The sequence below is a fragment of the Bombina bombina genome, chromosome 5 (assembly GCF_027579735.1).
Source record: "Bombina bombina isolate aBomBom1 chromosome 5, aBomBom1.pri, whole genome shotgun sequence".
Taxonomy (NCBI): domain Eukaryota; kingdom Metazoa; phylum Chordata; class Amphibia; order Anura; family Bombinatoridae; genus Bombina; species Bombina bombina.
This window is the reverse complement of record NC_069503.1, coordinates 205,879,470-205,898,442: the sequence shown is the minus strand read 5'-3', so window position 1 is coordinate 205,898,442 and position 18,973 is coordinate 205,879,470. Positions and strand designations below refer to the sequence as shown.

The 18,973-nt window shown below is 37.2% G+C and overlaps 1 protein-coding gene across 1 annotated transcript in view; it reads left to right on the top strand.

Annotated features, from left to right (window-relative positions):
- Positions 1–1,381: 1,381 nt before the first annotated feature.
- LARP4B (La ribonucleoprotein 4B) overlaps positions 1,382–18,973 on the top strand; it is a 921,178-nt gene continuing 903,586 nt past the window's right edge. The window contains exon 1 of the mRNA XM_053715674.1: positions 1,382–1,726. The gene's annotated coding sequence lies outside the window, so the exon portion shown is untranslated. The remainder of the gene's footprint in view (positions 1,727–18,973) is intronic.

Here is an 18,973-nt window from a genome sequence, read left to right as displayed (position 1 = left end):
TGGGGGTCCATAAGTGGCCCTATTGCATCGCTGCTTACCTACTTTATATTATGCTACAGCATCTTTATGGTCTAAAAGTGGTCGCTTATATTTTATAGTGGGTGTGCAGTTTACATAGAGCTTATTGTTCATATTTCATGGGTAATGTGTCATTCAACTGTGTTATGTACCTATACGATTTTGTTTTGGCAGCTTACTCTGTAACAATTCATTTTCCTTCCTGTTATGTAATGAGAATTGCTAATTGTTGTTTGGAAAAGAAACTTAATAACAAATATTTAAAAAATAAATAAATATATATATAAAATATTTTTCAAAACATAAGTTAGTGATTAGTTTACAATCTCAATAAAGCATTAGAGATAGTGAAAACTTACCTTCACTTTAAGTTTTAGATCCCTTATCTATAGTTACAAATTCTTATAAATTTCATAAAGAGTGAAACTTAATTGAACTCCAAAATACTGTCTATGCTATAATTAGCAAACAAATATGCTACAAATCCCAAACACTGAAACTGCTATGACCGGTTTTTTTTAGTAATGTATTTTAAATTAGATTCTTAAACATATAGCAGACGTGTTGCCATTTTTTTTTATAGCTAAATTTTTTATTTATCTTCATTGAAGTGAACCTAAAAACCTACTCGTCAAATACCATATTGCTGGCAACTATGTATAACAACATAGCTTTTAAAGGGACGTGTAATTAAAATATTTAGAAAAGTATCCAATTCTATTATTTATAATCTACAAATTGTACAAGCACCTCTCTAGCAGAGCATGCATTTTGTGCCTGCTAGTAAATTAATGCTCAGTGACAATGGGCATAACACACACATAGTACTTCTCTTTGTTTAAATTTTGCTTTCTGTCCCCCAACTACTCTATATTGGTGTTGGTACACCACTCTACCAAGCACGTGGCTGAAAAAAGACGAGCAAATTCAATCACTATCCCCCATTTCTTTAGCAGGTGGATCCGTCCAAAAAACGACCCGCCCAGAAATTGCAGTAAATACAATATTCTCTGGTCTGGAATGCTCCATTTTGGAACCCAGAGTGAGAGGGGTGTGGTGCGTAGTGGGACACTTCAAATAGCTACGCAGTTAGAAGAGTAAGAGCAGCAAAACACCGTATAATATACCAGTTTAAACACCGAACAAAATAAAACTATTGAATAAAGCCACGCCCCTTGCGTCACTTGTTGCTAGGATCGTGAGGGTAAGAAACAGGAGGGAGGGAACCCTGCTGCAGTAACTGGACATCATCTACCTAGCGCCGTCGGACTTCCCAGTGACGTCAGCGGCGTTTCCCTGCGTTTCGTGCACGCAAGCGCAGTATGTGCGGATCCGCTGCGTCTCCAGGCCCCCTTGACGACTACCAATCGTTGAATGCAATAGGGGTGGAACTTCCGGCGGGCGCAGGAAGTTAGACTGTCTTCAATCTCGGTTTTTTTCCCCTTATCCCGGGATAGTATACCTATTATCAGCGGGTGTCCTGCCGCCTGACAGGCGTCCCCTTGTTCTAGCTCCCCCTTCCTGTTCCCACTCTCCAGTGCATACTTGTCACGCACGTTGTTTTGTTTTTTTTTCCTTTCCATTTTTACCGCCCCGTCTTCACTAAAGGAAATTCCTCTCCTCTATTGACATCCACTGGGAACCTTGCTATTATCTCTCGGAGCTAAAGAAAACAGACCGTGAGGGGAGACTGGTGACATCCTGACAGGTGAGAGCTGCGGGGCCCGAGGTTCCTTCCCCCCCTCAGTCTGTGTACTAAACCACTACCTGTCTCTTCATAGACTATATACGGTGGCACAGCCGTGACGTCTGTTGCCTAGAACTGCAGATATGAAACTTAAGCCTACATCACCTCTGTGCACAGTGACAGCCGTGCCATATTGGGTCAGCTGTTAGTCATTTATCACAGGAACCAAAGCCCAGGCCTCTTGTTCTGAGTCATCCTGCGTTACACATTAGCACTGATACTTTATACGTATTTTATACTAAGTAACATTTTATTTTGTACTTTAACTCTTTCTGTCAGGTCTGCAGCACACGGGTTACCGGGGTTAGTACTGAACAAGTAGCACGGATTCCACATTGTCACGCAGTTTTACACATTCTTGTATTTGTAAATATTTGGCTAATATATTAAATATTTAAATGAATTAGAAATTGAATACAACATACAGATGTCATGCACGGAGGTGGTTTCCTGCTGCACTAATAATGGATTTATACTGCTGAATGCTGACACTAACATATGGAACAGTGAGCGCCCGGTGTGTCAGTACCAGGGGGCGCCTCTCCTGGATACTTTCGTAGCCTGGCCGCCATGTTTCAGGTTCGTTAGAGCGTGGAGATGAGGAAGAGGATTAGGGTTATTTTTTTTTTAAAAGTTCTATTGCTAACGCTGGAGTGTATTTGACCGAGTTGTTTACAGACCAAGGGCCTATTAGTGTCACTCTTCCTGGACTGACAGCTTTACACTTCCCGTTGTCAGCCAGAGTGCTAATTTAGTTCTGCTAGGTGAACCAGGGCTTGGCAGACGCATTGTTTTGGTAGCCAAAGAGTTAAAACTATTATCGCTGTTGGATTGATACAGGTTATTTAGTCCTATAACCTCTCTCCTACAGTTGTGATCGGTACTATTCTGTGCTTGCTGAGGCTGTGCCAATGCTAAGGCTGTGCCAATGCTAAGGCCTGCTCTACCCAAGTACCTTCCAGAAAGTGCCCCCACCCCCGGGACAGGGCGCATGCTGTAAAGTTTTTGCGCGATGTGCCCATTTGTGCCTTATCCCCCAGCCCATCCTTCTGATTTCAGCACTGTCAGCTTCTGCAGGACCTGCACTGCGTCTGCTGCATCTGACACTGCTGTTGGCAGCTTTCAGGAAACTTCTCTAACTTTTGTTTTGATAGGTGCATAATTGAGGTAAAGATTTTGATTTTACTCTGGCAAACTTTTTTTGCTCATAGGACATACCTGAAGTTCTTCCATAAGATAAGATGGCACGTGACTATTCTGAAAATTGGGAGAGCATTTTTAAATGTTAAGTGTATTCCTGTGTCATTCACAATTCTATATGTTTTTTGTAAGCTTTTATGCTCAGTCAACACAATAAATACATAAAATAAGACACTCAACTCATGAGATGGTGATAGTCTTTTAGGGAAAACAATTATATTTAAGCTATTGCTTCTCATACAAGGAAAAGTATTATACAAATAATATTTTATAGAGATTTTCCAAATACATGTTTATTTAGCAACAATTATCTGAAAAATATTCAGAAAGTATTAGGGCATTTAATGTAGTAATTTGTATTAGTGTATTCATATCAAGCATTTCCCTCTCTTTGTTAAGAACATACATGTAACTTATTTGTCCATGGAATTTGCTTAAAGTGAAGTTCCATTTTGATAAATTAGTGCCCGGTTTTTAATAAACCTATTAAAAACAAGGGCACTTTAATTCATCAAAAATGACATTTCACTGGTTTCTTCAAAAACTTACCTTTTAATCCTGGCAGCCACTCCAGCACTTTCTCTGCCCGTCGCAAGCCGTCTTCGCTGGTCCAAAATGACGAATCCGGCTTCCTCCAATCAGTGTTGCATCAGGCCAAGATTCCCCCCGGGGGAAGCTGTGATTGGTGGAAGCCTGATTCGTAATTTCTGACGTCTGCAGGGGCTTTCGACGGCCCGGGGGAATAGCTGGAGCGGCATTCAGGATTAAAAGGCAAGTTTTTGAAGAAAATAGTGAAATGTCAATTTTGATGAATTAAAGTTCACTTGTTTTTAATAGGATTATTAAAAACTGGGCACTAATTCATCAAAATGGACCTTCACTTTAAAACCTCCTTGGTATTTATTTTGTTTGTTACAACTTTCTTATTCAGAAAATACCAAATCAACTGTTCATTCCATCCTAAAATATCAAATTATGCTTTTATTAGTTAATAAAACAAACAGTATTACAACTTGCAACTTATGACAGTACCATTTATAATAATTGATCACCTCTTCTAACACGTAATTCATGATACTGGAAAATCACATCAAATTTCTTACATTACTGTAATAAACACTCTGCACATATTAAGCATATTGGGATTATCCAGTGAGCACCGTCCCATATAAAAACCTTTTTAGGTAATGCTCACCCCTACTTATGCAGATATATAAAAAGTTAAGATTTCACTTTTGAAGCCAAATGCCTCAGCAAATATTACTTTTTGTACTGTTAGAGTCTGTGCTCTTATTTAACCATCCTTCAACGCACACACTATGGGCCAGAAACTAGTTTATAAGTCAGGTGTGTTATTTTGTGCTCGTTCCTATGCAGTCAGTAATGGTTGATCTAGTATTGCAGAGGGAGCCCCAGAATATGTTTTAAACTTTTTTAATATTACTCCTAATACAAATAAAAATACTCTGCTTACAGTGCACTGCACCATACATTTTCGTATGCATAGGTTTTCCTTTCAGAGTAATTAGTGTTTTAAAGGGACACTCAATCAAAATTAAACTTTCATTATTCAGAGCAGCAATTTTAAACAACTTTCTAATTTACTTCCATTAACAAAATCATGTGCACAGTCTTTTTTTATATTTAAACTTTTTGAGTCACCAGCTCCTACTGAGCATGTGCAAGAATAAGTGTGTATGCATTTGTGAATGGCTGATTGCTGTCAAATGGTACGTGTATGCATTTGTGATTAGCTGATGGCTGTCACATGGTACAGGGGGAGTGGAAAAAGACATCACTTTTAAAATTGTCAGAAAAATAATCTACTCATTTGAAGTTCAGACTAAGTGCTATTGTATTGTCTTGTTATCTTGCATTTGTTGATTATGCAAATCTACTGTGTTGACTGGTCCTTTAAGTATTTTGATAAAAGCTTGCCACCTTTTTAAGTTGCAAAAAACCACCAGAGATCTGTAGGGCGAAAATGTTTTCAGAATTACGGGATTTGAGAGACTATTTCATATACGCCCATGTTCAGCCCATTTTGTGACCCCCCCCCCCATAAATTATGGTTTGTATTTTGTTCTTATAAGTACAAATCTTTTTTTTTTTGCACATCCAATGTTCTTAAATTACGATTTAGGTTTTGCATAGTTAATTATTTATTCCTGTGCAATTTACCTACAAATTTTAAGTTTTGGATAAAATAAGATTTTTTGGTAAACAATTTTGTTACGATTTTTGAGGCACCTTAACAATACAAATTTTCCCTGCGTATTTGTGTGAATGGTTTAATTATTTGTTTTGTATGATTTTTAAATTACGATTTTAATTGTGCACTTTTGTAATGTATTCATCACTTTCCCCGTACACAAATTCAATATATGCCCCTTAACGAGAGACCCTGTTTTCGCGGGAAAAAGGTGGCTTTATATAATTCCACTAGGGAAATAGGACTGGCAACCATTCTTATTTTTAGAATTGGGCCCTAAGTGCCAATTTCTTTAATAATGCATTTGTCAAATATGTGGTTCTACTGTATTAAATGGTCCTTTTAATGTGTTCCCAATTCGTTTTTTACCTGCTAGAGTTTATTCAATTATTTTACAAATAGCTGCTTTTGCCTGTTGAAACTGCAATCTATAATAAGAATTTCAGTACAGCAGTACTCGGTTATAGAAAAGCTATGTAAACAAAAATGTGCAAAAGAAATCGTGCTCTGAGAGAGGCAATAAAATGTTCCCTCTAATTATTGAGCTTTGTGAATGCAGTGAGAAATATGGTATGGAGGGCGCTGTGTGTATGTATATAAGTAAATAAAGCAATTCATTTGTGTTTTGGATATCTGAAAATTATATTATTAATTATTACACTTTCAACTTTATAGTGCCACTTAACTGACTTTTTCTTTGGAGAACACTGTAGATCTATATTAAAATTATGTTTGCATGCTCTGCCCATTTGATTGGGTTTGGTTTAATAAGAAAAAAAACCACACAGCTTATTCTGCAGAATATTCTAATGGTGCAGTTTCTCATATTTAAAACTATGCAGCTGCTAAAAGTAATTGGAAACATTAAAGGGTGAATAAACACAATACATTTTTAGAAGCACAGAATTAAAGGGACACTGAACCCATTTTTTTTTCTTTTGTGATTCAGATAGAGCATGCCATTTTAAACAACTTTCTAATTTAATCCTATTTGTTCATTCTCTTGCTATCTTTATTTGAAAAAGGCATCTAAGGTTTTTTTTTTGGTTCAGTACTCTGGACAGCAGTTTTTTATTGGTCGATGAATTTATCCACCAATCGGCAAGGACAACCCAGGTTGTTCACCAAAAATGGGCCGGCATCTAAACTTACATTCTTGCTCTTCAATAGAGCTGCAACAACTAATCGGCATAATCGATTATGAAAATAGTTGTCAACGAATCTCATAATCGATTAGTTGGTTGGCAATTAGTTGGTCTGTGCACAGCACCAGCTGCTTTACTCCAATGAGCTTCTGCACATGACATTGTGTTTAATGATTATGCCCTTAGGCTAAAAGGATGTCTACAGACGTCTACTTTTCACTTTTTCAGGACAGTATAATATTCTTTTTAAGTTTACAACTACTCTGTCTTATCTGCAACCCAGAAATAATAGGAGTCATAATTTGGATTGTTTATATAAAATCAGGTGATTTGGGACTATGCTTTGCATGATATAGTGCCAAGCTTGTTATTTACACCTAGCCCTAGATTGATGGCATTTGTTATATGAATTAATGCCACTATTACCTGTTTGCACAATGTTTTGCGGATTGCTTGCTATTGCTGATTATATATACTCTTTATATAAATGTGTAAGGCTGTGTCCTGTTACTGATATATTGGGGCCAATTTATCAATGTCTGTCCGACATGATACGCTGTAGCGTTTCATGTCCGACAGACATCGCTAAATGCCCGAAAGCATACGCTGTCGGTATTTAACATTGCACAAGCAGTTCACCAGAACTGCTTGTGCAGTGCCGCCCCCTGCAGATTTGTGCCCATTCGGCTGCTAGCGGGGGTTGTCAATCAGTCCGATCGTATAGGATCGGGCAGATTGCAGACCGCAGCCTCAGAGGCAGCGGACCAGTTATGGAGCAGTAGTCTTAAGCTCCATTGTTTAGCCCTTTTGCCTTTTTTTTTTTAAAACATTTTTTATATATATATATATTTAATTGGAATATGTACCAAATTCAACCAATTCAAAGGTAACTATATATCTGTTATTTTAAGAGTGGACTATATATTTTCCCCCCTAACATTATAGCTGGTTGTTTACCATTGCATATAGATATTCAAGATATTTTTATGTCAGAATGAAGTCCAGGCTTACTTTAAGAGGCCCCTTGCATTGGTGGAGAGCTAACAAAGATAAATAGCCCACCTTGGTGAAATTGGCAAAACCCTACTTATGCATCTCAGGCACCTCAACACCATCTGAGCGCCTCTCCTCTGCTGCAGGCAAAAAATAGCTTGCAAAAAAAGTATGCCAGCCTCAGCAAGGAGCTTGTGGACATGTTGATATGTTTGCATTTCAATGCAAAGTTTCTGAAATAGTGAATAACAGAATGTTATAAACAGTGATAGTCTACCTCTTACTAGTTCTCTCTCTTTTCAAACAGTTTGTGTTTTTTTTGCTTAATTATAAAAATGTGTTCTGATGCTTAAAAAATTGGACCAACAGTTCTGTTAATGAAAAGTTTTAGTCTGAAGTTTATATTTATAACACTAAGTATGTGGATTTTATTTTAAATATAGGAAAAAATGTTTTTTTTTTTTATCCGATTAGTCGATTAATCGAAAAAATAATCGGACGATTAATTGATTATGAAAATAATCGTTTGTTGCAGCCCTACTCTTCAAATAAAGATACCAAGAGAATGAAGAAAATTTGATAAATTAGAAAATTGCTTAAAATTACATGCTCTATCTGAATCGCAAAAGAAAAAATTTGGGTTCAGTGTTCCTTTAACCCCTTAATGACCACATCACTTTTCCATTTTCTGTCCGTTTGGGACCAAGGCTATTTTCACATTTTTCGGTGTTTGTGTTTAGCTGTAATTTTCCTCTTTCTCATTTACTGTACCCACACATATTATATACCGTTTTTCTCGCCATTACATGGACTTTCTAAAGATACCATTATTTTCATCATATCTTATAATTTACTATATAACAAAAAATATAAAATGAGGAAAAAAATGGAAAAAACTCTTTTTTTTCTAACTTTGGCCCCCAAAATCTGTTATACATCTACAACCACCAAAAAACACCCATGCTAAATAGTTTCTAAATTTTGTCCTGAGTTTAGAAATACCCAATGTTTACATGTTCTTTGCTTTTTTTGCAAGTTATAGGGCAATAAATACAAGTAGCACTTTGCTATTTCCAAACCACTTTTTTTCAAAATTAGCGCTAGTTACATTGGTACACTGATATCGTTCAGGAATCCCTGAATATCCCTTGACCTGTATATATTTTTTTTTTTAGAAGACATTCCAAAGTATTGATCTAAGCCCATTTTGGTATATTTCATGCCACCATTTCACCGCCAAATGCGATCAAATGTAAAAAGTGAACGATTTTTAATTTTTTTCACAAACTTTAGGTTTCTCACTGAAATTATTTACAAACAACTTATGCAATTATGGCATTAATGGTTGTAAATGCTTCTCTGGGATCCCCTTTGTTTAGAAATAGCAGACATATATGGCTTTGGCGTTGCTTTTTGGTAATTAGAAGGCCGCTAAATGCCACTGCGCACCACACTTGTATTATGCTCAGCAGTGAAGGGGTTAATTAGGGAGCATGTAGGGAGCTTGTAGGGTTAATTTTAGCTTTAATGTAGTGTAGTAGACATCCCCAAATATTGATCTAGGCCCATTTTGGTATATTTCATACCACAATTACACCGCCAAATGCAATCAAATAATAAAAAAAAAAGTTACATTTTTCACAATTTTAGGTTTCTCACTGAAATTATTTACAAACAGCTTGTGCAATTATGGCACAAATGGTTGTAAATGCTTCTCTGGGATCCCCTTTGTTCAGAAATAGCAGACATATATGGCTTTGACGTTGCTTTTTGGTAATTAGAAGGCTGCTAAATGCCACTGCGCATCACACGTGAATTATGTCTAGAAGTGAAGGGGTTAATTAGGTAGCTTGTAGGGAGCTTGCAGGGTTAATTTTAGCTTTAGTGTAGAGATCAGCCTCCCACCTGACACATCACACCACCTGATCCCTCCCAAATGGCTCCCTTCCCTCCCCCACCCCACAATTGTCCCTGCCACCTTAAGTACTGGCAGAAAGTCTGCCAGTACTAAAATAAAAGGTATCTTTTATTTATTATTTTTTTAGCATATTAACATATATGCTGTGTAGGATCCCCCTTAGCCCCCAACCTCCCTGATCTCCCCCCCCCCCCAAACAGCTCTCTAACCCCTGCCTTATTGGGAGCCATCTTTGGTACTGGCAGCTGTCAGTACCCAGTTAACAAAAAGTTTTTTTCTTTTTCCTTTTTTTTTTTTTTTTCCCTGTAGTGTAGCTTCCCCTGCCAGATCATTTTTTTTTTTTATAATACCTCCCCCCTCCTTTTCCCAAACACATTTTCTGTAGTGTAGCAGTTCGTGCACGCCCCCCCGGTTACCCCGCACAAGATCCCACCCCCTCTGCATCTCAAGAGCCATCGATGGCCGCCCACCCACCGATGATTGCGGCCATCGATGTCCGATGCAGAGAGAGCCACAGAGTGTCTCTCTCTGCATCGGATGGCCAAGGAGGGTTATTGCAGGCAGATATCGAGGCATCACTGCAATAACTGGAAAGCGCCTGGAAGTGATCAGGATTGCTTTCAACCCTTTCCAAGACTGACGTACAGGGTATGTCCTCAGGCATTAACTGTATTTTTTTTGAGAACGTACTCTGTACGTCGGTCGTTAAGGGGTTAAGGTTGTTTCTTGCCTCCCTCTAGTCATAGATGCTGCCATGTTGAAATCTTTCACTGCATTCCAGTGCTGATGTGTTTGCACATGTGCAGAAACTCTCCTTCAGATACCTGCAGTGTAACCTAGGTTCCAAAATGGCAGCACCCCTGATCAGAGGAAGGTGCATGAAATGTGTTTAGTGTCCCTTTAAGCGCTATAGAAATTAAGGTATAAGGTTTAATAAATGTTAACGAAAGATTAAAAAAATAGTTGTTTGTAGTTCTATGGGATAAAGTATAAGACAAGCTGGGTAATAAGGCAAAGGGTAAACTGTATTTTTTTGTGTGTGTGTCTGTATATATGTACTTATTCTGAAGTCTCTGAAGTTTTGTGCTAGTGCAACCTCACATTTGCTTCATCCTTTATAAATAATTTTAGTGTGGGCTTTAATTGAAATCTATAATCTAAGTGTAATCCGGTGTTCTCCCCAGGACCTATTTAATGGGCACACCACTCTGCTGATTTTACTAACCACCCGGCTAAAGTTTAAGCCAATATACAGCTGAAATTAGCTAGTATTACATTTTTTTTCAATGTTTGTGTCACAAATTATCATTAAATCAATTTATATTAAACTATCCAAAGCACACATTAAAGGGATATGAAACCCAAATATTTTCTTTCCTGATTCAAATAGAGCATACACTTTTAAGCATGTTTCTAATTTACTCCTATTATCAAATTTTCTTTGTTCTCTTGGTACTTTAATTGAAAAAACATAGAAAAACAGAGATGCACTCAACTAGGCTTAGAACTGAAGCTGGAAATACTTCCTTGCTTAGTCCCTCCTTACTCCCAGGGTACAAACTCTTTCTGCACACTATGCCTTTCACAAAGGTAAAATCTACTGTAGAATATCAGTCTGACCCTGCCAAATGACAGTCCAGCACCGAAATACCAGGCAAATATCCTTTGAACAAGGGAAAACAAACAAACCCCAGACGTACGTTAATTGAAAAGCAGGCATGTAAGCTTAGGAGCTAGACCATTTTTGTTTCAGCACCTGGGTAGCGCTTGCCGATTGGTGGCTATTAATTGATTAATAGAGTATGCAACTTTCTAATTTACTCCTATCTGAATCATGAAAGAAAAAATGTGTTTCATATCCCTTTTAAAGGGACATTAATCTGCTGAGTACAATTACAGAGATATGTTTGCTACTCACCATGATATTGTTTTTCCTCCAGTGCCTGCAACTATTTGAAGTAATTCTTATTTTAACTCCTTACAAGTATTAGTTAGTGAAGCTCTGCATCTTCACACAGAGCGCCACCATCTTGGATCTTATATTTGTTATGTGAGCTAAATTGATGGTACAGCTATCAAAAAGCCGGTAACATCACAGATCTATGAAATTGCACTAATTCTTTCACAGGATGCAACAATTCACGTGTTACAAGATGGTGGCGCACAGTATAAAATGCAGTGCTTTACCAACTGGAATCTGTAATGAGTTAAAATAAGAGAATTGCTTTACAGAACACTAGTATGGTGAGTAGTAACCGTAGTTGTACTCAGTTGTGTAATGTCCCTTTAATTGCATAAGTATATAATTAACAGGAAAATAAATATTACACTGCCCCCACCCGCCTGGTTCATAATGCCACCGGGTTGGCAGCATTTTCTGTGGAGAACAGTGTAATAAATATGATATAATGGCTTTATTCATTCACACTATCTGACATACTATAGCATGCACCATGCTAGTAAGAACTGAAACAAATATTAACCATTCATTTGTAACACCAATGCAAGTGGTATGTATGGCACACAATTGGGCTTGACTTGTAATTTGTTACTATGAATTTACATTATTTTTATGGCTGTTTTTTTTAATACGCAAAGCCTACCCGCTATTTGCCTTTTTTGGAGGAGCCAATATAAACTTTAGCCGTTTGACAGCAAGGTTAGCCACTGTCATGTTAGTATAAATAAGTTGTTTTGTAGTTATTACCTGGTTAAACTATGTATTTAGGTCGAGCACCAAGGTATAACCTCAAGCTAGTACACAGAGACCTCCTAGCTGGTCTAGATAAGGAACAAATGTGGTGGGGGTGTATACAGCGCCTAATTAGGCAAGAGGCTTTAATATTCAATAGAGGATCCGGGTCTGGAGTAGGTATAAATATACATACAGGTATAAATTGATAATAAGTTAAATAAATATACATCTACGTATAAGTATAACTATAATGAAACAATTTATTACAAGTGTACTTAACAATTCACTAATACATTCAAAGTGTTGGCAATGAAACGATTGATCAATCAAATTTTCAATTAAAAATTAAGTTACCAGTTAAAAAGCATCAACAATACATTATATGGTACTACAATAAAATCAAAAGTAAAATCACATGAAAAAGAGGATCAGTTGGGATCCATAAGGGCTTAGTCCGACAGATGTGTATAAATCCAATAAAGTGAGAGTCTCAAAATTCCAAAGTCAGTAAAATGGCAAATATATAAAAAAGTCAAAGGATGGTGTGACTATAATCCAAATCAAGCAGTGATGTAAAAAACTGTAGATTAACCTGCTGTGCACAACATAAAACTTGTAAAAAGTAAAACTATGAAAACATGTAAAAATGTGAAAAAATATGTGAAACAAGGGTCCTCCAGTGGGGTCCTATGCTGATCCGTCTCCTTGGTAGAACAAAGAAAAAAGAAAAATGTCCAAAAATATGTAAAAAAACAGATAAAAAAAATCCAACTGGTTAAAAATCTTAGAAAATAAATAAACAAACCATAGTGTAGATGTATAAACAAGGTCTAATCCTATTAAAAATATGCTTACCAATATCAATGTCGACGCGTTTCGGCCTATACAAAGGCCTTTTTCAAGACAATAGGGGTGGATGTAACAAGTGGCCTTATATAGGGTAAGCTCTAATGTGTTTGGGCGCCAAAATGCTCTTTGGGCCACCCACTTCCTGTTTCTGATGCATCACGGTTACATTTTACCTAAAAGCATTTTTGCATATCTCTAAATGGTTGTTAATCATACAATCATCCTGAAGTAGTTGTTGTAGGAATGAATAGTGGCAATAATATTTTTATATTAGCAATAGTGTATACGTTTTCCTTTATTTCTCTTTATAATGATATTAGGGTTATAGGTCATAGGTTTCACTTCCGGTTTCGGCTAGGGGGCTGCTTCCAATTTTTTAGAATTGTAAAAAAATTGTATTTTCCTGTTTTGAACTCTTATATATCTTTGTGATGTTCAATTTTATTTTTGTGATGTTCAATTTTAAATTTTAAATCTTTATGATGATCAATTTTATTAATTTAGTGATGCCCATTGTAGGGTTATGCCTTCTTTATTTAGACATTGTGAAACCGGAAGTGGATGTCCAATATCACTTCCGGTTTCGGCGATCTACAACTATCACAGTCTTTCTTTCAAATGCCAATGGATCAGGCAGTGTAAGTTGATAAAACAAGTGTCCGTTAGGGTCTCCATACCCTTCTACTTGAACCAGGTGGGTTGTCTGATCCGGAGTGTGTTATAACTCACAGCACAGCCAGTTATGTATAGATATGTTGCAGGGTTAGCCTTAGTAAGTCAGAGAGGTACATTTCAATTTCTGAGAATCAGAAAATCCTCAGTTCTTCACAGGTAAATTACTTGGAAAGGGTTAAAAAAATGATAAAAGCATATTGCATTTTTTTTGTTTTGTTACGCATAACATTTTATATAAAACAAATTGCTAGATAAATGTAAATAAACTGTAAAATGTATGTTCTTTACATGAGGAAGAAAATTTGCCATGCAGTATTTGAAGACATTTGTTCTCCTTTAATCAGAGCTTGACAAATCAAAGGAGTGAGAGGTAATGGTCTAAAATATAACATTTTTAACCCCTTAGTGACCAGACCATTTTTCAATTTTCTTACCGTTAAGGACCAGGGCTAATTTTACATTTCTGCGGTGTTTGTGTTTAGCTGTCATTTTCCTCTTACTCATTTACTGTACCCACACATTATATACCATTTTTCTCTCCATTAAATGGATTTTCTAAAGATACCGTCATATCATATAATTTACTGTCATTTTTTTAATTTTATAAAATGATGAAAAAATAAAAAAAAACATACTTTTTTCTTTTTTTGACCCCCAAAATCTGTTTTACATCTACATCCAAAAAACACCCATGCTAAATAGTTCTAAATTTTGTCCTGAGTTTAGAAATACCATATTAGTATTGATCTAGGCCCATTTTGGTATATTTCATGCCACCATTTTACCGCCAAATGTGATCAAATAAATAAAAATCTTTCACTTTTCACAAACTTTTTTTTTTTTACAATTTTAGGTTTCTCACTGAAATTATTTACAGTTAGTGCAATCATGGCACAAATGGTTGTACATGCTTCTCTGGGATCCCCTTTGTTCAGCCATATATGGCTTTGGCATTGCTTTTTGGTAATAAGGCTGCTAAATGCCGCTGCACACCACACTTGTATCATGCCCAGCAGTGAAGGGGTTAATTAGGTAGCTTGTAGGGTTAATTTTTTGCTATAGTGTAGAGATCAGCCTCTCAACTTACACATCACACCCTCTGATCCCTCCCTGATCCCTCTCAAACAGTTCTCTTCCCTCCCTCCCTCACCTCACACCTTTTTTTTAAAATTATATAATTTCTGCAGTATAGGACCCCCCCTTACCACCCAACCTCCCTTAGCCCCCCAGCCTCCCTGAGCCCCCCAAACAGCTCTCTATCCCTCCCCCCCTCTACCTATTTTCCACCGTCTTATGTACTGGCAGCTGTCTGCCAGTACCTAGTTTACTAAAATTGTTTTTGTAAAAAAAAAAAAAAAAAACTTTTTTTCCGTAGTGTAGCTGTGCCCCCCCCTATTAGTAAACTCCCCTCCCACATCCCTTTACAAACATGGATCCCACATAGGATCCCCCTCTCTTGCTTCCCCCTACTGTTATCGATGACATGTAGCGTGGCGTAGCGGTCCTGCCTCCTCCAGCGATAGGCTGCCCACCCGCTCCCTCCAAGCCCTCCCACGCCACTAATGATCTGCAAAATTGCTGGCCGATGCATTGGTTGCTTAGGAAAGGGTATTGCAGGATGCCTCAACCACCGCTTGAAACCCCTGAGGACGCACCAGGCACGTCCTTGGTTGTTAACTGTTTTTTGTAGGATGTGCTTGGTATGTCCTTGGTCATTGTGTTAATGTTTCTACATATATATTCAACTGCCTTCTTATGATTTGTGGCAGAAACCTAAGTTTCATATGAATTTGACTATTCCTGTTGTACATATCAGTATAGAGAAACATTTTCTTAAGGCCCAAGTTTGATATTAATTTGTCTAGTCATGTTGTTAATGAAAGATTATAATGCTTTCTGTCTTCAAAATGTATTTCAAAGACGTTCAAATAATTCATCCTCAAACTAATTTTGTAATCTCTACAGTGAAAATGAATATTAAAAGGATTTTTTTTCCTTTTTGTATTGCTCAGTAGTGATACTCATTTTCCCAATTTGTCTATTAACCCAGGGGTTGACATATGTGTTTATAATTTAAGAACCAGTAAGAATATTTGAGCCAGACAGTGGTATTTTTATATAGATATTTGGAAAATAACCAAAAAAGTTAGAAGCCAGGGGTAAAATTCTAGTTGCCAGTGGCTCCCTGGCACCTTGGCTTTTTGAGCCCTGCATTAACCCTTCCTGTAATTTTTGTGTTGTCAAACTGTTTTAAAGATATTTTCGGGTATGCTTTCAAATGAACACAGATTACCCAGAGCAGGGATAAGCTGTATTCAAAGGTGAAGTCTCAGGGGTCTATTTATCAAAGCGTCAAATGAAAAAAAAAAAGTGCTTGAATTCCGCAGCGTATTTGTCGCGAGATTGATCCCCCATGGTTATCAAAAACGTCAAGATCGACAAATGTTGAAATTTGTGACGTAAAATACCATCCTGCGATCTCAGCGGAGAGAGGACTGTCCCTTTAAGGATTATGCAACAAATTTGTGTCTCATTACAAAGCAAGGGGACAATATTTCTACAAATTTGTTGAAAAGTTTTTCCCCAAAACTTGTCGCACTAATAGATATAGAGATAAAAATGAAAAACACAATATAATATAGCTAACTTTTTATTTTTTGTGAAAAATTTATGTGCACCATGTTTAAGCCATGTAATACAAGTCCCTCTCTCCACTTAGCACAAATATGTGAAATTAGTATTAAAGATAAACATTGATGCTGACATTAGGGGACACAGTGTAATATTTTAGACAAGGATTTTAAAATTCAAATGTTTGATACAAAATAGTCTTAAACTGATAGCTCAAAGGGATAGCCCACCTAACATTAAACTGTCATGATTCAGATACAGCAGAAATTTAAATCACCTCTTTACTGTCATGCTATTTTCAGTGTATTTCTTCCTTCTATTGAATTTATTTTTCAGTAAGAAATGTCATCTTATATGCCAGCCCATTTTAGAACACATGTAAAGGGGTGGTTTTTAAAACTAGATTGCAATCAGGAGGGGTTACACAGGTACAGAGAGCAAACTGGCCCAGCTCTTAAAATATCCATTGATTGCAAATATTCACATATGATACCCTGATGACATTCTAAATTCTTAATTGTTACTGCTCAGAATAATAATACATTTACACTATACTGTATACCTATAGTGGTATAAATAAACACAGATTTTTTTTTTTTTTTTTTTTTTTATTGAGGGAAACCAAAACAAACAAATATTTTGCTCACATAACAGAAAGTTCACATATAACAGGGTAATTTGCTGGTTACAAATTGCAGGATACAATGCTAGGGGAGCAAACCTAAATTCCCTCATTATTTCCCCACTCGGCAATCAAAGCAGTAGAGGCCACTTTTGGGCCTTAATGGAACCATCTAAGCTGGGGGTTTTAAGTAAGGATAGGTCACTTATGGGCCTATACTATACGCTCGCCCTCCTATGTCACAAGGACCACGGGTGGTTCCAAGAATAAAATAAAAACAAAAGGGTAAAGGGAGGGCATAAAAATGCAAAGATTCAGCATTCACTGTGGTGGGGCTCGGAGAGCAAACCATAGTTCTCCGAACAGGGCAGAGACTGCTTAACACTGCCAATTAAACAGAGGATGGTAGAGGGAAAAGCAGCATAAGATAATATGGTGGTGGTGGGGGGGTAACTGTGCCTCTCTGTTCCCATGTTAGACAAGGTTTTTATGAATATTATCACTAGGTGTTTATGAGCACAGGAAATCTATTAGATAGCTAGAGCCGTTCCAGGGCTTTTAATGGCATAAATAACAATATAAAAAAAGACTTAACCTACACCTCTATCATCAGACGTTAAAGTATAATAATCTACCTGCTACGGTCTTCAGGAAATCCATGCTACTCTCCTTAACACTATAAATAAGTCTCAATATCACTATATGAGTTTGGCAAGCCCGCAGGTCACTATATACAGTCACATATCCCCCATACATTCGGACAAGCTAGTATGCAAGTATAAGTACCTATATTCTGCTAGGGTATGCACATTAGTATACAGGGATGAGCTGTTTAACATAAATCAATTGAATAACCCATGAGCCAACCCCCCACATTTATCTTACAGGATAATAATCAATTATACAGTGGGAAACTTTAGAATACAATAGCAAGGGGACCATTGTAATTGGTTAAAATATCAGTAGTTTGCATCATAAGCAATTCTTCATACCCAACACATATAAGATACGTCATCAGACAGTAAAGTCGTCATAAAACAGGATGAAAGATGAGGGACAATGAATTGTGTCCAACTATACATTAGTTTAAAGAATAATAAAGGAACACAGATAATTGAGCTGCTGCGATCTGTGAGGGTTGACCGGTGCAACAAATCCAGCAGCCATTGAAACACAGAGGTATATGATCCCCAGAATCTTCTTTTTCTCGTAGGTGTCTGAGGCTTCCCTTGAACTAATCTTTGTGATCCCATGATGGTCTGGTTGCTGAACGGACCTTTTTGCAGCTAAGGCTCCAGTTACCCTGCGTGATAGGGAGATCGCCTTTATGTGGGTTCGCCCACTGTGTGTTTCGGTCTGATCAATCTGCCGCTCTGCTGTAACTGCGATGCTAGGCAAGGTATTCACTGTAGGATGGGAGGTTGCATTTTCAGAGCCACAGCTCTTATCCTGCATTCCCTCTGGAAAGTTGCGGCTCTGGATGATTGACTCTATGCGCCACTCTAGTCTGCCGTAGTGATCCTGTAATAACTTTTCTAGAGTCCCACATGTCAGATTATGGGCACGATCCATAGCTATTGGGCAGGGTTAGAAAACAATCTACGACAGAATATTGTCAAAATATGTGGTAGGAGCTTCCCTATAAACTCTGTATGCGGCCCCTTTACCCAGGTAGCCGGGGGGGGGGGGTGGGAATGCCAAGTTCATGTAGGTAGGCCGCAGCCCTCCCGAGTTCAAATATAAAGACCTTTAAGATGGCTGAAAATAGGTCCCTTTAGCTCGCCCTGAGCTCATACATCCTTTAACAGGAATCTCTGCTGTAGATTATGTCCTCAGATGGCAAAATTCGGCAGGTTATTAAAAATTCTTGACGAGCTGCAGATAATGCATCCTTCCATGACTCCTGCTTGGCCACGCCCCAAACACAGATTTTAAAGACAACATTGTTTAGAACAAAAAGGGATTTAGGGGCATGCAAAAGATTTATGACATATACATGTGTATGTGTGTGTGTGTGTGTGTGTGTATATGTATGTATGTATGTGTATGTGTGTATATATATATATATATATATATATATATATATATATATATATATATATATATATATATATATATATATATATATATATATATATATATATATATATATATATATATATATATATATAAAATGAAAAGTTGAAAGCACTCACTGGACTGTAGACAACAATGTAAATCAAATATACTTTATTGTGACGTTTCGGGACCAACAGCGTCCCTTCTTCT